The following is a 24,145-nucleotide window of genomic DNA, read 5'->3' as shown; positions in this document are numbered from 1 at the left end:
GAGGTGATTGAGAAACTACCCCTTCCTATCTCAGTCAAAGGGGTACGCAGTTTTCTTGGCCATACAGGGTTTTACCGTAGATTCATAAAGGATTTCTCAAAGATTACGAACCCGCTTTACAAACTCTTGGAGAAGGAAGACAAATTTGCTTTTAATGATGACTGTTGAAAGGCCTTTTAATTCCTAAGTTGAAGCTAGTGAAAGCTCTAATTATTGTTTCTCCTGATTAGATGAAGCCATTCAAGATTATTTGTGATGCCAGTTGAGTAGTACTTGGAGCTGTTCTCGAATAAAAGAAAGAGAATTTGTTTCATCCAATATATTATACAAGAAAGGCCCTAAATGGGGCACAGAAAAATTATACGGTGATAGAGCAGGAACTTCTAGCAGTGGTGTATGCTTTTGAGAAGTTTCAGGCATATTTCCTAGTTACCAATGTAGTGGTACACACTGACCACGCTGCCTTGAGGTACCTAATAAAGAAGAAAGATGTTAAACCAAGGTTGATCTGGTGGATATTGTTACTTCAGGAATTTGACTTCGAGGTCAAGGATCATAAAGGATGTGAGAATCAGGTGGCTGATCACCTATCCAGACTCAAAGCCAAGCAGGCAGTAAAAGATGAGCTTGAAATTAATTATTCCTTTCCAAATGAGAAATTATTGGCTGCAATGCTCAAAAAAGTACCTTGGTATGCTGACTTCGCCAACTATGTGGTAAGTGAAGTAATATTGGAGAATCTTTTCTTCCATCCAAGGAAAAAGTTTCTCCATGATGTCAAACATTATTTCTGGGATAAACTATATCTGTTTTGATGGTATGCGGATGGTATTATTATGATACACTCCATAGATAGAGATGTTGAGTGTACTAGAAGTGACTCATGCTTCCCCAGTTGGAGGTCACCATGCTGGTGATCGTACTACCAAAAAAGTGCTTCAAAGCGGATGCTATTTGCCCACTTTCTTCAAGAACATTTTTGATTTTGTACAGAGATGTGACCAATGTCAAAGGTAAAGGTCTATCTCAAAGTTCCATAAGATGTCAATGTCTAAGATGTTGGAGGTAGAATTGTTCGATGTCGGGGGCATTGACTATATGGGGGCCTTCCTGAGCTCATTTAGGATGAAATACATATTGGTAGTCATTGAGTACATGTCAAAATGGGTACAGGCAGTGGCTCTAGCAGATAATGAAGGGAAGCGAGTCACTGCATTCTTAAGGAGAAACATCTTCTCTCGCTTTAGGGTACCATGTACCATCATAAGCGATAGAGGATCACACTTTTGTAACAAGATGTTTCTAGCCGCATTGGTAAAATATGGAGTTAAGAAGCATAAGGTAGCTATGCGATATCACCCGTAAACAAGTGTGCAGGTAGAAATCTCCAATCGAGAAATCAAGGCTATCCTTGCCAAGACTGTGATTCTAGCAGGAAGGATTGGTCTAGGAAACTGGACGATGCATTATGGGCATATCGAACAGCTTTCAAGACACCTATTGGGATGTCGCCATACCAATTGGTTTTTGGCAAGGCATGTCATTTGCTGATTAAGCTAGAGCATAAAGTGTTGTGGGCACTGAAGTGTCTTAATCTGAACTGGAACAAGGCAATAAATATAAGACTGGGGCAGCTTAATGAGATGGATCAGTTCCCTCTCAGAGCGCATGAAAGAGCTGATTTATACAAGAACAAATGAAGAAATACCATAATCGCAGAATTGAAAAGAGGGAATTTTAGAAAGGTGACTTGGTGCTTCTATTCAACTCCAGACTTAAATTGTTCCCAGATAAATGTAATTCAAAGTGGTCAAGCCCGTTTAAAGTTAGTAATGTCTACTCATTTGGAGTACTCGAACTTTAAAATGAAGATGGAAGTGACTACAAAGTCAATGGGCAATGAATAAAACTTTATATCAGTCCAAAAGACTCGATAGAAAGTATTGCTACTTTCTATCTCAATGAAGTCTGAGCAATCGAGATAATTAAGTCGTACCGCGATGATAAATCAGGTGCTAGTGGGAGGCAACCCACATTGTGTTGTTATATAACATTGACTTAAATTATTTTGTTTTTTGTTTTGTTGATTTGGGAAAGCTGAAAGGTTTATAGAAGTGTGCAGGTACAATAGTACAGGGAAAATAGAAGAAGAAGGAGTTTTAGGTGATCGGTGAATTACCCGATGGACCATCGTAATTTTGACATAGCGTCGTGGTAACTATCGCAACAAAGTCCAGAATACAGTAAACAAGAAGAGTAGCGACGGGTTGACCGATGGTTTGTTGTATGTTCGACATCCCATTGTATGAACCATCACTAATGGGTAAGAAGGTAGGTTCACTAGATTAGGGCGATGGTTTGACCGATGGACAGTCGCATATTCGATGAACCGTCGTGTTAATCATTGCATTTAACCCTATTTCAGTAGTTTGGGTCAGATCGATTTAACTATCCAAATTTTCCTTCTTACCGAACCTAACATGGTTTTAAATAGGTAATTTATAGTGGTTGAGTTACTTCCAAACTATTCAACGTACCTGAACCCTTTCATTTTTCACTGAAAACTTTCCACTTCCCTCTTCCCCATCTATTTAAAGTATATCTTTTCTTTGTTGCTCTCAATAACAAGTAACAAAAAGTTCATCTCTAAAATAAGGTGGCATATAACGTCCCATTTTGAAAGTGCAAAGTTAGAGTAGTGTACTGCAATAACAAGGTATAAATTCCTTTTCACTCTCTGTCTTTTTCAACATGATGAGCAATAGAATAGGTGAATGAAATCAAGTGAACCAATTCACTTCTTATGTTTGGTATTGTGTGGTTATGATGTGTGTTAAAACCTAACATACACTATCCTGGGGGAATTCTGAGTAACCCATGGACCAAAAAATGGCAAAATATGGATATGTATTATTGATAAAAATGCCATAAAATAGTCCTTGAATGAAATGTATACAAGGTATTCGACAAAATACCGAAATGATGCCTGAAAGTAATAGGATAGTGAAAGCAACAGCAACTCAAGTTTAATTCCTGTTATGGAAAGGGTTAAAGTATCTAACCCCATCTAAGAGGAAAGTCCAGAACAAGCATACCCATATTTGGTTTGGCGCAAGGATCAGCAAGTGCGAAAAGTTATGCAATAGCAGATTGAGGGTGCTCGAAAGCACTTCTACAAAGGGTTGGCACCAACGGATAGGGTAGCCCTAAAAAGGGCCATTTTTTAGGAACATCAGATCATGACAATCACTTTGCATGACTATCCAGAGCTTGAGCACAAATTCAATGAGTATGAACTGTCATGGATGCGTAGGCCACTTAGGACCTATCAAACAAATCTGGTGCACGAGTTTTTCGCTAATTACTTGGCGTTGCTTGAGAAAGATTTCCTCAAAGGTGCATCAGCTGCAGATATGAACAAGCTTGATATAGTCCCTCTACAAGGATTTGACATAGATATCTTGGAGAGAACATTGAACGGGTTCTTGTTTGGGCCAAAATATCAGATACCGAGGGCAATTCTAGAATTGGAGCACCGACTGTTCAAATGAGCTACACAAAGGCCATAGTTAGCTAGAGTACTGATAGATGGAGGAGAACCAGCCTGGTTACATAATTTCCCTAAGTTTTAGGGCCAAGTTCTGGTAGGCGGTTGTGAGACAGAGACTGATACCGATAGACGGTGATGACCACTTAGAACTTATGAGAGCAGTGATATTTGTTGCTTTGGTTGAGGTATTGAATGTGGATTTTGGCTACATTATTTCTAATGAAATATTACTTCATGCTCAGAAGACTCAGACTGCATTGCCATTTCTATTCCTTATCACATAATTATGCAAGCAAGTGAAGGTCCCTTTGATTAGCGGAGTCGATAATGAGATGCAGGCGACACAGAAGAAGGATATTATAAAGATGGGGGAATGATTCAAAGTTTGATATGCGAGTTAATAGGCCTCCATCTCATCAAACACAGTCAAAGCTAGTTCCTAAATCAGCAGAAGGTCCTTCTGGTATACCATTACCACTTAGTACATACGTGCATCCTGTTACTTTTATAGGTTCAGCTTTAATGTCCATGGGGGGAACGACAGATTTTGCATCAGTTCCACCCCAATATATAGAATACAGGCTGAACTAGGAAAAGTTCACAAAGGTAATAAAAGCATGGAAAAGGATTGATAAGCAGTTGGCTTTATGGAACCAGATTTTAAACCCTTTGTTGAGAGAATTATAGAAGAAGTAGTGCACCCATTCATAAATATCCTGCTAAGAATGGACAACATGGAGGAGTAGATAAACACGAAGTTGGTGCCATATCCATCCTGAACTTTGCAAAGTTGATTAAAGTAGTTAAACAAATCCGGGATGATGTAGACAAGATAAGTTACCAGCCACAGTAGACCATATTTTTTCCAGTTTAGATTCCAAGTGACGAGGATAAAGGACTTGTTGATTTGATGGGGCGACTGATTAAGGACAAAGTTAAGAGAGCAGCAAAAATAGGTGAAAAAGCTGAGAGAGCTACAAAGAGAGCTGAGAAGAAAAGAAAACATGTAACCATGACACCAGAAGAATTTGATGAATACCAATGCAAAAGGATATAAAAAATTTGAGGAAATTAGAGGAGAAGAGGAAGAAGAGAATGCAGGATGAAGCTACAGGTGTTTCCACAAGCTCTGCCCCAGTCAGGGGGTAAATTTCAGACACTATTAGACAGGTGATACCTCAATTTTTGGAGAGAGAGATTTTGTGTGCCCCTACCACCATAGGGTCCAACATTGTACCTGGTGAGGATGATGGAGCCTTACCACACTTCACCGATGCTTCAGATGAATAAGAAGCACTGCAAGTATTTCCACTCCTTTGTACTTTAATTGTATGCGTTGAGGACAAAGAATTATTTTTCATAGGGGTGGGCTGTTCTTATACCATGGGGGTTGTGTTGCCGATATTCTTTTCCTCCCATGTGCTATCTGGAAGAATGGCATGTCTAGATTATTATTAAGATTGTTGCATTTTTATTTCTTGTCAAGGATTGAAATTTCTCTTTTTTTAAGTCATGTTTTGTTGTTAATACTATTCCATGAAATTAAAGTGATGTTATGTTAGCATCAGTTTGTATATGTGAATGATAAGTGACTGGGGCAAAGTGTTTGTGTACATCTATTATATAATTAATTCTATTTTTCCTATTGGTAAAAGTGTTGTGTGACCAGTTGTGACTCTGTAACTGGCATATGAATGTATGTAATTCTAGCCATATGTTACGAACCCTAAGAGTTAGTAGAATAGGAATTAACTTAGTCCTTATGTGTGTGAGTATTTGTGTAGTTCTTACATAGATGCTACACCAAAAACTTGCTCGGTTCATTCATTGTTGTTTTGTTTCTGAATCAATAAAATAGGATAGTAGGACTCCTTGTTTGTTAGTCCATTTACCTAAAAAAAATTATATTGTTTTCCGTTGGAACCGTGTTGAGCCTTATTAATATTTGTTCTACTCGAATAAATAGTGATTCACTCTCTAGTAAATGTTAGCATTTAGTATTGGCCTTGTTCCGATATTGGACATTGTGCACTTTAACTTAGGCAAATTGCCTAAGTTGAGGGTGGCTACTGCTGAGTTGTTGGAAACATAGGAGGTTTATTTAAGTTAAATTATGAGTAAGCATCTAGACCTGGTCTATTAGATTTCTAAATAGATATTGTGCACCTCAACTGACAGCATCAAAATAAATTGAGGGTGGCTGATGCTGATTAAAAAAAGAGAAAAGAAAAGATATTGTTACTAGGATGGATGTACATTAGGGGCTGAAATGACTGAATAAAGTTATAGTCTTGGCGAGTAGCTACCTAAAAGGGTGAAGAGAGTGAAATCCCCTTATTTTCTAGTCATTTCTTTCTAAAGATATATTCTCACCGAGCCCAAAACCTCATTACTAATCCTAAAAGGTCCTGGTTGATCTTGACGAGTCAGTTAAAAGAAAACATTAGATGATAAGGGAAAGCCTATGGGGGTGCACTGTGTTTGCAACTTCTTTTCTCAGAGCGAGAGTAGTAATTTTATCCACAGATTGATTATATATAATGAGAGGTAGACTTTGTTAGCTATAAGGGCACGACAGTTATCCTTAGACTGCTGATTCCTTTGGGGTATTGTATCTGTGGCTATAAATATTTTGAGTGGCAGTTGATGCCAGTTGTAGATCATTATGTGTTAGAGAACTTAGACAAATGGTCAGTTAAATAATTGTATAGCTGTGTTGACATGACTATTGAGTTCCCATCATGATGTTGTTCATATATATATCTTGGTTTTGAGTTTATTGAGGATAACCAATTGCCTTATGTTGAGGGTTTTGATGTTCCGTCTTTTGACAGAACATTTTAGGTGTTTTTCTTAGGATAATTGTGTGTTTTCAAGAAGCCATTTTTGTATTTACCATGGTATTTTAGTTTTTTTAGGATAAGAACTAAGTGTGAAGAATAACTTGGACAATCTGAACAAAATAAAGGAAAATGAGCAGCGATGGCTTTTGCGATGGACCGTTAACCTTGCGACGAACTGTTAGTCTAAACCATCAGCAAAAAGCACAAGTCAAAGAATCTGGACATCCTGTCATAAACTATGTGATGGAACATTGAATCTATGATTAACAGTCGATCTAAACCATCACCAAGATACAAAACGCATAATCACTGGAAGTCCTGTAATGGTCCAGGCGATGGGTTGCCGACCTTGTGATGGACCATCGCTCTACCGTCTCCTAGAAGCAGAGAATGGAATCACTGGAGGTCCAGCAATGGTGTAGACGACAGACCGTCGGACCCACAATGAACCATCGCTTGACCCATCGACCATAAAGTGGTAAATCTGAGTTTGAATTTTAAAACCTCAGCTCTGGAATCATATAAATATCGAGTATTAAGATTTAGTCGTGATCTTTTTGGTCAATAATTTCATACTTCTCCTATAGTGAGGGCTTTTGTAATACTTTTCATTTGGATTTGAATCGAGGGATTGAGATCTGATTATTAGTTTTGATATTTTCCATTGAAGATTGAGAAGAACAATACTGTGACTTTTATAAGTACTCTTTTGTAGTTATATATGAACATCAGTATATCTTTGATTTATGATATGGATATGAGTAGTTAAACTCCCATAACTAGGGTTATGGGAGCCTAGAAGTAGATAACTGTTTGGGGTTGTGAATCGGTTTAATTTTTATATCTTGCAGAATTGCATGAATCTTTGTTCATTATAATGACATCTCTAGGTTGTAAACTTGAGAAGTGAGCCCATAAGCACCACTTGTCTGACAAGACAGTGGACTTTAGGAAAAGAAGTGATTCACATGAAATCCAAAGGCTTACCCTCTGGGTTGATGGGTTGATGTCTTAATAGGATTAATCCCCATGAGAGTGTTATTCAATAATGCATGAATCCCTTAAGTTTGAGAGAAGTAAAGGGTAAAAAACCCATTAGGTTGAGATAAACGTGGGTAATTCTTAGAATTCAATAATTATTGCAATTGAACACATAAGTTAGTACTCGGGCGCAAGTTCACAACCCTCACTGTTTGAACATCTTGGTGATCATAATCTAGTTAATTCATCCTTATTGAAATTACTTCTGCATTAACTCTCATTAGCTGGACTCTTGTGTGACACAAATATGTAAGAACAATGTTAACATTTCAAAAACCCCTTTATTTCGGAACCTTCGATCAACAGTCTAATAACAACCGCAACACTTAGTGAACACAATATTCCCTGTGGGATTTGATACCCAACCTAGTTGTATTCTATATTTGACAATGACCGCTTACACTCTTGTAAGAGGGTTGTAATTTAGGCGTCTCAATGGGCCATGATGCAAAATTTGAAGCATAATAATAGGGGGTTAAAGTTGGTTGATAAGGAGTCAGAGTCAGAGAGAAATTTCTTAGATTCCTTAAAGAACACATCAAAGTCCTCGGGGCCAGTTATTATTTATGAAAGGGACCACACCGAAAAACTTAGTATCAAAAATATTTTCAAATTGAAAGTCGTTCAAGACTATTCTTGTACCTAGCACAAGGGTCACGAATGTACCACTGTCTGGGGAAAGTTGGAGATTAGCATAAAATATGTGAATAGGATCTTAATAAAATAAAAGTCCACAGAAGCGAAAAAGCAAGGACAGATCTTAAAATTTGAAAAAGTGACCAATATTACAAGAGGCATGCTTTAGTTAACTAAGATTGACGATGCGACCAAGAACGATAGAGCAATTTTTAAAGAAGAGAAATTTTTATTTATAAGGGTTTGTCCAGAATTGGTGCATCTCTTGTGAAGGGAGGGAGTTACAAGGACTTGGGTGAGGTTTCTTGAGATAGAAAATAGGTCTGGAAGAGGGTGGTCATCTCTTGAGAAGAATGGACTGAGATGAGGACTCGTCGAAGGATTCTAAAACAAGAATGGGATTATCAGAAGATATTCTTGATACATTAGCGATGGAGCAGGGTTTTGTTATGAGTGAGAGAATAAGAGAGATGTAAAAGAGGAGAGAGAAGGGAAGAGAGTCGGTAAAGGAAACTTAGAAGGAGGAGGGCAAGAGACGAGTGTTCAGAAGAGATAAGAATAGAGAAGTGAAGGGGCATGAAGTAAAAGAGAAATGATGGAGGTGAAAGGACACTGCATGGGGAAGAGAAAAGGGCAGCAGAAGTAGCATAGGAAACGATGAAGTTAACGCTGACTTCCTTTTAAGAGAAAACTTTTTGGTAAAATGGGTAAAATTGGACTAAGTAAAAAGATTTATGTCCAAAATTATGACTCACAAATCATTAATGTCATATCTTTTTCTGAGAAAATAAGATCTTTATTCTAGCAGTGGTAAAAATAAAATTGAACTAAGTAAAAAGATTAATGTCAAAAAAATATGACTTATAAATCATTAATTTCTAATCTTTTTCCAACAAAAACTACTAACAGATTTTCGGAGTCAACAAAAATCCCCACTTTCTCCATAATTATGAATGAAAAGATGCTTAATGCAAATATGTTTTTCCCAAGATGCACATAACATTTAGGTAGACTAACAACATCAGTATTGTTACACATTCTGAGAATAGACTCAAAGGATAAAATCAAGTAGTTGACGCATAATTCATAGAATTTAATTACAACAACTTTCAAAGGTTGTGTATACTGCTCTAGTTGATGTCAAGTCAGCTAAAGATTGTTCCTTGCTGAGCATGAATTTGGGGATCGCTCTTGTGACAAAAATTTTCATCAAAAAAACAACATTCTCACAAAAATATTAGAATACTCAGGAATAATATTATAACATTATAAAATTATTTTAAAAACATTGAATTTTATCAAAATTAACCCTCTTTTTTTGAAGATACTCAATTTCAAAAGCATGGTTTTGGTCATAACAAATTTTCAAATTTTAGAAATTTTCTCGTGAAAGTTTTTTCATGAATAAAAACATATGAGGCAGCTTAAAACATTTGAGGGCAGTAACTAATAAAGATAATTCGTATTGATTCTGACTTTGATAGAGATTTTATTGAGGTTAGTACCATCTTGGAGAGAACCTATCTTTATTTATTCATTATTTCATAAACAATAGATGGGTCCTCGAGAGGACAAAAAGGTCTTAGCTAATTTAAACTACCCTGATTAGGAACTTGAATTGATTTTGAAGGAATTTGACATTATAAAACTGTGGCTTGGGGATGTCTTAAAACTATTTAAATTTATTTTAGCATCATCAAGCTCTTCATGAAGTAGGTCAATTTCAATTTGACATGCTTCGATTTCTATTTTCCAGTTTCATCATTCATCTTTGAGTTTTCTTTTAAATCATGGTTCACAACTTTTCTTCCCTTAGGCTAGTTTATTATATTTATCTATGACTTTTTGAATCTTGTCAGTTATCATATCCAAGTTGGATTCGAGAATATTATAGTTATGACAGTCTTGTTGTCTTACCTTAGGTTCACCTATTGCCATGAAGCATATATTGGCGGCCTCTATTTCTTATTTAGTTTTATCCTTGTCACTCCAGGCTCTAAAATTTTGGTTCTTCTTAGATGTTCTTCTTTTTAATTCTGGACAGATCTATTTGAAATGGCCAGGATTTCTATAGTAATAGCAGAGTTCCCATTTATAATGGAATCATCATTCTTGGAACTTTGGGATCTTCACTGTCTCCGTTTCATGATTTTCCTTGCTCTACGATTTATAAGAGCCATTCCTTCACTATTGTCCTTTTTAAGAATGCCCACTTCTTCAGTTGGAGCAGCATTATAGGCGACTGGTCTCTTTTTCTCCTCCTTGTAGTACCAGTTAATATAATTATTTTCATATGCATTAAGGATACCTCGTAGTTCTTCATATGTCATGTTGTGAAGATCTTCATCTTCCAGAATAGTAGTTGTCACGTCCTATTTTTATCTGAGTTCAAAATGAGCACGACGTTGTAGACTCTAAAAGAATAAATTTATGTACAGAGTCGCCACCTAATTTTTAAGAAAAATAAGGAAAACTGTTTATTTATTAACATGTATGATTGATATTTTTAGTCTGCGAAAAATCAATTGAGATTCTAGGTAAGGGTTCAAATTATCCCGAAGGGAAGCGATTAGGCACCCTTCGGGATCCACAACTGTGGTAGTCGGCTAGACTAAATTTATCAAAGAGGGAGGAGGTATATGAAAAAAGTATGTATTAAGTATAAATTGATTCTTTTGAAAAATATAAATATTTAAAATTATGTAAAAGTATAGTTAAATATGTATATGTATGTATATATATATATATATATATATATATATATAATATATTGCTATAAAAATATGTAAAAGACATATAAAAATGTACAAATACATGTGAAAAGGGAAAGTATTTTATGATACATGAAAAGAAATGTATTTTCTGTATGCCATGAAAAGAAATGTATTTACAAGTAATATTTTTTATCTAATTAAAATTATAAAGAAAAGTAAAATTTATTTGAAAAGAAAAGACTACAAAATATATAAATTACTTAATTAACTTTACTCTTTTATTTAAGTGTAACAATATATATGTTTTGTCGTAAATCAAAATTATATTAGTATATATATGTAAACAAATAAACTAAATCGAAAAAAGAAAGCTTGTTTTAAAGAATAGACTATGTAATATGTAAATGTGTGAATTAGTTGATTAAATTAATTATTTTATATGACTATTAACGGCCTAAGTTTTGCCTAAAGCGATGAAATTATGTAAATGAACAATATCCCACCAACACCAAAAAAGAAGATTTTCACTATGATTAACATTTATATAAGTGTAAAATTATAAAAAATATAAAGACATAATTTAAAGTCTACTTTGAATGTTATTCCCAACAAATATTCTTGATAACCTGTATAAACACTCGTAATAAAATGTTAGTAACAAATAAACAATAATTAAAATAAATTGGAAAAATATGTGTGCATATACGTATTTTAAAATATAATTTTTGATAAACAGTGGGCTTAGATAAAGTTTTGAAATGTTCTAAAGATTTCATCATCGCCCAAAAATATTTATTTTTGTTACATATTTATAGACGTAAAATCCATCCTCTTATTTGTGAAGGACTCAAAAATCGATGGATAATTTCTTCATCGGCCATGTGTCTATTTTTTAAATAAAATAAATAACTTGAAAAATAAAGATCTGTCTTTTGTATTGGGGTGGCCTCAAGTATCCGATGGATAGACAATGTCATTGGCCAAGTGTAACATCTTACTTTTGTTAGTTTCATAAATATAGTGTACAGTCAGAAGAGTCATAAAGCAGTAAGCCAGTCATGATAAATAGGGAAAAAAATGACCAAACATCAAAATAAATATTGAAAACCAGTACCCACACTCCACACGACATTAAAAATTAATAATCTGCAAACAAACAACATATAAAACATCGGCAGGGAGCACAGTGCTATTGAGAATACTCAGTTTTTAGTCTATGTTAACTTTAAATATGTCAGTTAACAGCCACAGTTAACAACAATAAATATAATAAATCACAAAAATAGGCAAAAGGCAATGAAACAACTATGGCGTCACTTCTAAACAGAGCACCGCCGAGAAAAAAATCATTCAGATATGGCTAGTTTACTTGACAACTAACGGTAAAGGGGGTGACGATAAGTGGGAAAGGAAAAAAAAGGGGCGACGTTGGTTGCGGGTGGAGGAGCAGTGATGGCAATAGTTTTTGGTGTTGTGGTAGTGTAGACTGGAGAGGAGAGGTGGTGCGACCGATTGTTGATTGTTGTTGGTGGTTTGTTGGTTATTGGGAAGTGGGTTTGGCTGGAGAAAAGAGGTAAAAGAGGGAGATGAGAGAGTGGAGAGAAATGGTTGTTTTGGTGTTTTGATACGCGTGTGTTTGTTTGTATATTGTATGTTGTGTGTGTGTGATTGTGTATGTATTTAAAGAAAGGTGTAAATATATTTTGTGTTGTTTGTCTCCCCTTTTTTTTTATTTTGTGTTATACTGTGTAAAATAATTAACTCAATTCAGTGTTTGTGGATCGTAAAAATATAAAAAATTAATTTGTAATTACTAAAAAAGTATAAAGAATGTTAAAAATATTGAAAAAAATATAATTAAATTAAAAATTCTATAAAAAAATAATGGTGTAATATCTTTTATGTGCTAATCTCGTGTATTTATTGTGTGTATGTATGTTGGGTATTTAAAAATAATAATAATAAAATAAAATATCAAATCTAAATTTTTCCAAACACATCCCTTAAATTATGGATAATAGAGGAGAAAAAATCAAGTGTCATAAATATGACGAGACCTTGACTTGACTAATTTGTTATTATGTGTATTAAAATAACTGATCTGACTAAGCTTTTACGGATTGTAATGAATGTACAAAAATGTAGGTATTGTATTGATATGTAATTACAAAAAAATCGTAGGGAATATTGAAATTATTGAAATATAATTAATAAAAAAATACTGTTAAAAAATGTGTCGTACATGTGTGTGGATGATTGTAAAATATTTAAAACGAAAATGTACTGACATAATCCTAAAATAAGAAAAAATATTAGTAAATTATGAAAGGTAAAAATGTGACAACAAATTGATTAAAATCCTAAAGTAAGGATGATTATCAATAATTTTTTAAATAATTGTAAAAGAATGTAAAAATTATATTTTGTGCCCTTCAACGATCAGAAAGCCTGAAGCCGTTAATTTTAGGCACAGAGAGCAAAAATTGGGTGTCAACAGTTGCCCCTTTTCATTTGAGTACGATGTAGTAGTCTTCAAATGAAAACGTTGACGTGTAGCTAGTTTTGCTTGATAAAAAAAAGATATATTTTTTTATTTTTTGAAGAAAATTTGACTGAACTCTAATTTACAGTTGCCTACATACCTCAAACTGCATGAGGATCAGGTCGGGCGTAGTTCCAAAGAATAGGCAATTTGTTTCTTGCCTTGTTGTTAGAAGCGAGTGGTTAAATAGAATGATTATTGAGAGGAGGATTGTTTAGGAATGAAAGTGTTCACATATTCTCAAGGTTCGTTTTGAAATTTCCCCAGTATCAAGCTATGTGATACTGGGATGCAAGATTGTGTACTTGCTAGGGAGAAAGAATGATTATGTGGTTGTGATGACCGAACTCTGCATAGATCATCCTACATATCTCGAGTGTCATGAGAATCAGGTCAATGTAGTTCGAGAAGAAAATAAGGTAAATTTTGAGACGATTCTCAAGATTAGCTCTAATGTATGATATGTGCGATTTGCAATAAAAATTTAAAAAAAGATTCATGATGTCTTCGATTGTCTATGGAGACTTGAGGATGAATGACTCCTCCGATTGTTTACGGGGACTTACGTGAAAGATGTCTCCGATTGTCTATGGAGACTTAGAAATAAAATATGTCTTCATTTATCTACGAAGAGATGTCTCCTACTGTAGATGGAGAGTTGATGACATCTTCAATTGTCTATAAAGATGGATGCTGATTGTCATCTCCAATTATCTATGAAGACTAATGTTGAATGATGATGTCTTCGATTGTATATGAAGACTTGATGGCATCTCTAATTGTCTATGGAGATAAATGTTGGTTGTTATCTCTGATTGTCTACAGAGATTGATGTTTAATGATAATGTCTTCGATTGTATACGAAGACTTGATGACATCTCTAATTGTCTATGGAGATAGATGTTGCTTGTCATCTCTAATTGTCTACAGAGACTAATGTTGAATGATGATGCCTTCGATTGTATATGAAGAATTGATGACATCTCCAATTATCTATAGAGATAGATGTTACTTGTCATCTCTGATTGTCTATAGAGACTGATGTTGAATGATGACGTTTTTGATTGTATATAAAGACATGATGATATCTCCAATTATCTACGGAGATAGATATTTTTTATCATCTCTGATTGTCTACAGAGACTGATGTTGAATGATGATATCTTCGATTGTATATGAAGACTTGATGATATCTTCAATTGTCAATGCAGATTGATATATGACATCTCCAATTATCTATAGAGAGTAATGTTGATTTTTACCTTCGATTGTCTGGAAAGACTGATAATAGTTGTCGTCTTCAATTGTCTATGAAGACTGATGTGTGATACCTCTAATTTTCTATGGAGAATGATGTTGATTGTCGTCTTCAATTATCTATGATGACTAATGATGATAGTTGTCTTCAATTTTCTATGAAGAATAATGTATGACATCTCAAATTGTCTTTGGAGACTGATGTGACGAATTATTGTCTCCGATTGTCTACGGAGACTGATGTGATGTCTTTGATTGTTTATGAAGACAGATGGATTACATCTCCAATTGTTTATGGAGACCAATGTATGATATCTCCAATTATTTATGGAGACTGATGTTGATTGTCATCTTCGATTGTCTACAAAGATTGATGATGGTTGGCATCTTCAATTGTGTATGAAGACTGATGTATGATACCTCTAATTGTCTATAGTAGCTGGTATGAATTGTCATCTCCGATTTTCTACGAAGACTGATGTAATGTCTTCGATTGTTTATGAAGACTGATGTATGACATCTCCAATTGTCTATGGAGACTGATGTATGATATCTCCGATTGTCTATGCAAACTGATATATGACACCTCTGATTATCTATAGAGACTATATGATGAATGTTGTCTTCGATTATCTGCGAAGAAGATGCATGATATCTCCAGTTGTCTATGGAGAGTGATGATAAAATAACATCTCTGATTATCTAGAGAGACTATGCAATGAATGTTGTCTTCGATTGTCTACGAAGACTATGTTGATTGTTGTCTCCAATTGTTTATGAAGACTGAGGCTATCAACTAGTGAGGTGACTGAAATCTAATAGTCCTCTCAACTAGTGAGGCTATTGATGTGTAAAGAAATTATCGACTTAGGAGAAAAAAAATGTAATAGTCTCTCGACTGGCGGGGCTATAAAAATATGATATACTCAAAGATGAGTGCCTGACTAAAAAAAAATATTGGTATTTAAAGGTATGTGGTTGAAAGAAAAAGGCAAAACATTCATATTTGAAAATTAAAAGCCTTAAATAAAAAGGAAAAAATAAAATGTATCCATGTTAAAGTGGGTGCCTTGAATGAAAATTAAAGGAATGTATGTATGTGAACATGGTTGTCTTGAATGAAAAGTAAAGAAATATTTGTATGTGAAAGTGGCACCTTGGAAAAAAGAAAGAAACAATTTTGCATTTTCTTGGTAAAAAATGTTGGAAGATGAAGAAGGCACAATCGTTTCTTGACTTCAGTTGGTACCAATAATTAGTAATGTGTATAAGAATTTCCCATTTGTTTCCCAACTGACCGGGATCGACTTCAGGGTAACTCTTATAGTTTCAAGTGGTACCTAAGACATACCAAAGTATCGATAAGATTCATTCATCTTGCTTCGAGTAAAAATTTGGAACTACGTCTGTTCTCATGTTTTAAGTGCCTTCTCTAGAAAGAAAGTCTCATTTCACACATATTTGAGTAATTTTTTTTTATTTGAGGACGTCGAGATAAATACACTCACACTCAAAAAGAAATTCAATACATACAATTGTGATACCATAGGCTTGACCTTCATGTAAGTATCCACTAATCTGAGTACACTTGAAATAGGATCTCATAGGACTTTTTGTTGGCTTGTAATGTAGGCTTGGGGAAGGGTAGGATAAGTGACTAATTCCTCAGTGAACATTATACTGTATTTATACTTTTGACATTTATTGCACTTTGACGGGTGATCTTCTTCGTTGTGCTTGGTTGTCCTTTGTTTTTGTATATGCTTTGATTTCTTTGAATCTTGTGTTAGAGTTTTCCCCCTTTTTTTAAGAAATTATATATTTTTTGTTCTTTTTTTGTGAGGACTTTTCTCCTTTTGAAGTCGTTTGTTTATTTTTGTTCATCTAGGACAATATTTCCTTTGCATTTTGCATCTTTGATCTTGAATCTCTGTCAACAATATGCATGTATTTAGTGCAGTCAAAGAGGTAGGGCCAAGAGAGGGATAGTGCATGTAAGCACTCAAAAAGGTATAGGCGCAGATACGATTGTCTAGAAAAAAGGTTTAGGTTCAAAAGAGGGAATGCTAGGGATTAATGTCATTTGGTGCTCTATGAAAGGCTCAATCGGGTCAAAGAAGTCCTACGATCCTTTCCTAAACCAAGTGTAACTCAGAATTTTTCCTCAACAGACATTTAGGTCAAGTTCTAGATCAACGATGCAATGTAATGAATTAAACTAAAGCTCACCGCACAATGCACATAAAACGATGAGGTTAGCTTCATTCTTGTCTTAGATGTATGCAAGAGAATTTTTCAAGTGTTACTCAGGTGTGATAAAAGGTACCAAAAGAACCTATGGTTTATCATAAAGTTGGTCCTTTTCATCATACCAATTTGTTCTTTCTCATGCACACTCTTAACTGTGTTGGTACCAACCAAGTCAAAATTTTATTTTATTTTATTTTAAAAAAGAATGGGACCGAACCCAAATGACGGTTGCCTATGAATCTTATGAAAACAAGAATCAGGTCTGCGTAGTTCAGGCAAATTTACAAATTTGTATGTGCAATGTATGATTGTAAAAAAAATGATGGTCATTCATAAAAATAATGTGAAAGACGATCAAGAAAGAACTTTTTTTAGCATCAAAATTATTCTTATCAAATGATCAAAAGAATCGATGTAAAGCATGAGGAGAACTTTGACACAATTTCAATATGCTGACAAGATTAAAAAAATTCAGACATTGAAGGATTTATGACATTATTACGCCACAGTTGGCACGATTATTATAACTGAAAAAAAATATTGAATTCTTGCTTTTGAAAGGGAGGATCGATACGTCATAAATTTAATAGTTTACGATATTTGAAAGAAGAAGTTAGGTATTATTGCACAAAAATTTGGTGAGGATCTGGAGGTAGGCCGACTAAGAACTAATATCAATGAGATTTGAATTTGAGGAGCAATTGATTTGCACTCTTGAAGACTTTTGAAGAGCATTTTTGAATTGTCTTAGAAAATTGCCCCGTTTAAATGCCGGAGAAATTATTATGAAATAGTGAAGAGACCGAACCCTAACATAGGCTTGCCTACATATCTTGTCAGAACAAGAATCAAGTCAAAACGTAGTTCAAACCTATCTGTGAGTTTGTAAATGGCGTGACCTATTTCTAGAATAGAAATTTTTCTAAATAACTAAGAGTAAAACTGAACAATTGCGAGAAGGTGCACTAACCTAAATGCACCAACTATGAAACTGTGAAATTTCAAAGAAGATTTGGGGGAGTGTAAAACACCTCCTGAGTGAACCACAGTGTGTGAAGTGTACGGCCAAAGACTCGATAATATTATGACTATGGTTATATAAAATAAAAAATAATGTATAGTAATTTTTACAATGTACAGATATATTGTACTAAATAAATAATGAATCAAAGAATTTTTAAATAGCAAAACTAATTCGTGCAAATAATGTAAAAAAATTATCAATAAAAAAATAAAGAATCAAAGAATTTAATCGTATGCAAAATGTAAAAATGTCTCCCTCGATTGAAAAATTGAGTCTATCATGGTTAGAACCTGCCATACTTCCCCAGTTGAGTCGCCATTCTGTCACGTCCTATTTTTACCTGAGTTAAAAATGAGCATAACGTTGTAAACTCTAAAAGAATATACAGAGTCATCACCTAATTTTTAAGGAAAATAAGGAAACCTGTTTATTTATTAACACGTATGATTGATGTTTTTAGTCTGCGAAAAAACAATTAAGATTCTAGGTAAGGGTTCAAATTATCCCGAAGGAAGGAATTAGGTACCCTTCGAGATCCATAACTGTGGCACCCGGCTAGACTAAATTTATCAAAGAGGGAGGAGTTATATGAAAAAAGTATGTATTAAGTATAAAATAATTTTTTTGAAAAATATAAATGTTTAAAACTATGTAAAAGTATATATATATACATATATAATATATTGTAATAAAAATATGTAAAAGAAATATATAAAAATGTACAAATACACGTGAAAAGGGAAAGTATTTTATAATGCATGAAAAAAATGTATTTTTTGTATGCCATAAAAAGAAATGTATTTACAAGTAATATTTTTTATCTAATTAAAATTATAATGAAAAGTAAAATTTATTTGAAAAGAAAAGACTACAAAATATATAAATTACTTAATTAACTTGACTCTTTTTTTTAAGTGTAACAATATATATGTTTTGTCGTAAATCAAAATTATATTAGTATATATATGTAAACAAATAAAATAAATCAAAACAAGAAAGCTTGTTTTAAAGAAAAGACTATGTAATATGTAAATGTGTGAATTAGTTAATTAAATTAATTATTTTGTATAAATATTAACGGCCTAAGTTTTGCCTAAAGCAATGAAATTATGTAAATGAAGAATATCCCGCCGAACACCTAAAAAATAAAATTTTCCCTATGATTAACATTTATACAAGTGTAAAAATATAAAAAATATAAAGACACAATTTAAAGTCTACTTTGAATGTTATTCCTGACAAATATTCTTGATAACCTGTATAAACACTCGTAATAAAATGTTAGTAACAAATAAACAATAATTAAAATAAATTAAAAAAATATGTGTGCATATACGTATTTAGAAATATATTTTTTTTAAACAGTGGGCTCGGATAAAGTTTTGAAATGTTCAACATCCGTCCTTTTATTTGTAAAGGCCTCAAAAATCAACAGATAATTTCTTCATCGGCCATGTGTCAATTTTTTTATATAAAATAAATAACTTGGAAAGTAAAGATCCTTCTTTTATATTGGGATGGCCTCAAGTATCTGATGGAGAGTCAATTGACAGGTGTAACATCAATAAATATAGTATACAGTAAGAAGAGTCGTAAAGTTGTAAGCCAGTCATGATAAATGAGGAAAACAAAATGAAAAAACATCAAAATAAACATTTAAAACCAGTAGCCACACTCCACACCTCATTAAAAATTAATAATTCGCAAACAAACAACATATAATACGTTGGCAGAGAACACAGTGCTATTGAGAATACTCAATTTTTATTCTATGGTAAGTGTCAATATGTTAGTTAACAGCCACATTTAACAACCATAAAATTAAGAAATCGCAGAAACAGGCAAAAGGCAATGAAACAACTATAGTATCGCTTCTAAACAAAGCATCGCCAAAAAGCAAAATCCATCCAGATCTGGCTAGTTTACTTAACAAGTAACGATAAAGGGGGACTACGATAAGTGGGAAAGGGAGAGAAGTGGGCGGCACTGGTGGCGAGTGGAGTAGCAGCGGCGGACGGAGTTTTTGGTGTTGTGGTGGTGTGGTCTGGAAAGGACGGGTGGTGTGACCGGTTGTTGGTTATTGTTAGAGGTTTATTGGTTGTTGGGTAGTGGGTTTGGCTGGAGAAGAGAGGTGAAAGAGGGATATGAGAGAGGGAAGAGAAACGGTTGTTTTGGTGTTTTGATACGCGTGTTTTTGTATTGTGTGTTGTGTGTGTATGATTGTGTATGTATTTAAAGAAAAGGTGTAAATATATTTTGTGGCTACCCTTATTTTGTGTTATTTGTCTCCCCGTTTTTTTTATTTTGTGTTATACTGTGTAAAAATAATTAACTCAATTCAGTGTTTGTGGATCATAAAAATATAAAAAATTAATTTGTAATTATGAAAAAATATAAAGAATGTTAAAAATATTGAAAAAATGTAATTAAATTTAAAATTCTATAAAAATGTGATGTAATATCGTTTATGTGTGTATTTAGTATATTTATTGTGTGTATATTGGATATTTAAAAAAAATAATAATAAAATAAAATATCAAATCTAACTTTTTTCAAACACATCCCTTAAATTATGGATAGTAGATGAGAAAAAATCAAGTGTCATAAATATGAAGAGACCTTGACTTAACTAATTTGTTATTATGTGTATTACAATAACTGATTTGACTCAGCTTTTGCGGATTGTAACAAATGTACAAAAATTTTGGTATTGTATTGTTATCTAATTACAAAAAAAAAACCGTAAGGAATATTGAAATTATTCAAATATAATTAATAAAAAAATATTGTAAAAAATATGTCGTGCGTGTGTGTGGATGATTGTAAAATGTTAAAAACGATAATGTATTGATAGAATCCTAAAATAAGAAAAATTATTAGTAAATTATGAAAGGTAAAAAATGTGACAACAAATTGATTAAAATCCTAAAGTAAGGATGATTATCAATAATTTGTTAAATAATTGTAAAAAAATGTTAAAATTATATTTTGTGCCCTTTAATTAGGCACAGAGAGAAAAAATTAGGTGTCAACAGCAGCGTTGCTTTCCCAGATCTTTGGGAAGCTTTGGACCAACTTCTGGACTTGTAGGCTGTGTGGATAGATCATCCCTAGTGATTTCAGTTAGCACATGATTTTAAAGAATCTAGAAAATATTGTTTCAATGTTCTCATTCTCTTCTATTTTGAACAACTCATATTCATCGACCAGAGCAGCAATATTTGACTGCAATATTTGACTTTTTGACCTTGGAGGTTACTTCATAGGTTACCTTCAATTTGTCCCATATTTTCTTTGTGGTTTCACAAGTTGATATCTTGGCATATTCTTCCCCGCTAACTGCACAAAAAAAGTAAACTTATAGCACATGCATTAGTTTGAATTACCTCTTGTTGTTCTTTGATGACCTCAAAGCTTTCAAGATCTTCTATGTCAGAATTACTAGAATCTTTGTCTTTATCATTTGACTTTTTTATGTCTTGGAATCGGTTTTGGACCCTTATTGATGACAATCGAGGCTTGGAAGTCATTTGATTGGATAAAGATTCTGAAACTATTCTTTCAGTAATTGTAATGTTGTCCATTAAAGTATGGTGGTCTTATGGAGGAGTTACCATCTTGAAGGAAATCTCCGGGAATTTAATAATTGGCCATTTGATCTTTGATCTCTTACGGTTAAGCAATTTTATAGGTGATACCTACTGTAATACCAATTGAAATTCAAAAGGGGGAGAATTCAAATTTGTATGTGAGTCGACTACTTACCCCTCACAGTCGACCTACCTGCAGATCAATGCACTTTACAAAAATATTAAATTTAAAACAATTAAAAAAAGTAAATAATAGAAAATAAAGTAATAACGTAAAGATTTATCATGGTTCAAAACACCAATGTGGTGCCTACTTCCAGTCCCCTTGGGTTTCGAAGTTTCCTTAGATCGTTGAACTTTGGGCTCGAGTACAATGATAGGAAACAAGTTTTGAAGACTTATTTTGCTCTTCAGATCTTGTGACACAGCATCAGTTGATGTTACAAAGTTGACTCGATCTTACTCTTTCTATAACAATTGTAAACTAGAAGTTACAAAGCCTTTTGAGACTAAGATTCCGACACTTTGACTTCTCTGCTTGAAGTTGTGTGTCCCATATCTGTACCCAGTATTAATCTATTATAGTCTTCGGCCACTACTCATCATAAGGAAACCCAAGAGATTTATTCTCAATCAAGGATTTGAATTGATTCCTTGATTGAAGGATGTATCCATATGATATGTCCATAGTATATATGTCCATATACGGCTTTGGATCACGTCCACATCAGATATGTTCATGATCTATTTTTCTCTTAGTCTTGTATAGGTTGATGCCTTTCCAAATGTTCTTGTGATCTTTTCTTCCTTTTCTTTAGTCGTTATTATTTTGATTTGTTGAGACTTTTGGGCCAAAGATTCTCTGTGTATAATCTGATTTCTCAAGAATTATGGGACTAAGATTCTCCTTCCATTTGTTCTCATTCTAATTAATTTTTTTTTACACTGCGGATAGTAAGTTGATGTCCTTTCATTCCTGGATTTGGCTTCCTTTTTAAGTAGTTTTCAATATCTAGCAAGGATCCACTTTTTTGTCATTATTAAAACATAGAAGTCGGAGGCTAACAACTCCAAGGTTAGCCAAACGATGAATATCTTTTGCCAATTCCCACTTATCCTCATCCACATGTGACAAACTACCCATTGACAACCTTCTAAAAGCATCAACACGCTAGCTTTGTCTGGGTGGTAATGAAGACTAATATCATTGTCCTTTATCAACTCAATCTACCTCCTTTGCATAAGATTAAGCTCTTTCTGAGTGAACACGTACTACAGGCTCTTATGATCAGAAAAGATATCAACATGAACCCCATACAGATAGTGACACTAAATTTTCAATGCAAATACCAAGACTAATAACTCTTAGTCATGAGTCGGATAGTTCTTCTCATGAACCTTTAACTGTCCAGAGGCATATGCAACGACCTTACTATGCTGCATCAACACAAAGCCTAAACCAACTTGAGATGCATCACAATAGATAACAAAACCCTCAGTGCCCTCAAGTAGAGTCAAGATAAGAGATGAAGTCAACGTATCTTTTAGCTTATAAAAACTATCCTCGCAAGCATCAGAACACAAGAACTTCACTTTCTTTTGAGTCAACATGGTCAATAAGGCAGCAATAGAAGAGAAACTTTCCAAAAACCTTCTATAGTAACCCACTAAACCTAAGAAGATTTAAATATCAGTTTTTGTCATGGGTCTAGGCTACTTTTTAACTACTGCAACCTTTTGTGGATCCACCATGATATCCTCACTAGACACCACGTGACCTAAAAATGTAACATAGTTTAACCAAAATTCACATTTCCAAAATTTGGCATACAACTATTGATATTTCAAGGTCTGCAACACAATGTAGAGGTTATCAGCATGATCCACCTCGCTCTTGGAGTACACTGAAATGTCATAAATGAAGACAATCACAAACAAATGTAGAAACTAATGGAAGACCCTATTCATCAAGCCCATGAATGCCATAGGGGCATTGGTCAGCCCAATAGATATAACTAAGAACTCAAAGTAATCGTACTATGTATGGAAGGCACTCTTATAGATATACAACTCCGTAATATTTAGTTGATGATACCCAGACCAAAGGTCAGTCTTAGAGAAATATTTTCCACCCTAAAGATGGTCAAATAAATCATCTATCCTTGGAAAAGTGTACTTGTACTTTACCATCACCTTATTTTGTTGTCAGTAATTAATACATATTTGAAGGGAACCATCCTTATTATGCATGAACAAGATAGGTGTACCCCACGAGGGCACACTGGGATGGATGAAACCCTTGTCTAAGAGATCTTTCAACTGCTCTTTAAGCTCCCTTAACCCTATTGGGAGGGAAACTAGGAAGATCATCAGGAAAGACTTTAAGAAACTCATTTACCACCAGGACAGAATGTAAGAAAGGGCCCTCCGAGTTAAAATCCTTAACCCGGATCAAATGATAGAGACAACCTTTTGAAATATATTTTTAGGATCTAAGATATGATATGAAGCTCCTCTTAGGCTCTAGGGAACTTTCCTCGCATTCAAAAATTGGTTTATTAGGGAGTTTAAACATGACCTTATGGGTTTGACAGTCTAGAGATGCATAGCACGAGTGCAACCAATCCATCCTCAAAATAACATCAAAGTCAACCATATCTAACTCTGTCAAGTCTAACAGAGTTTCTATACTACCAAA

Source organism: Capsicum annuum, chromosome 11 (assembly GCF_002878395.1).
Source record: "Capsicum annuum cultivar UCD-10X-F1 chromosome 11, UCD10Xv1.1, whole genome shotgun sequence".
In the NCBI taxonomy this organism is placed as follows: Eukaryota; Viridiplantae; Streptophyta; class Magnoliopsida; order Solanales; family Solanaceae; genus Capsicum; species Capsicum annuum.
The sequence above is the reverse complement of the archived record's forward strand: the minus strand, read 5'-3'. Positions refer to the sequence as shown.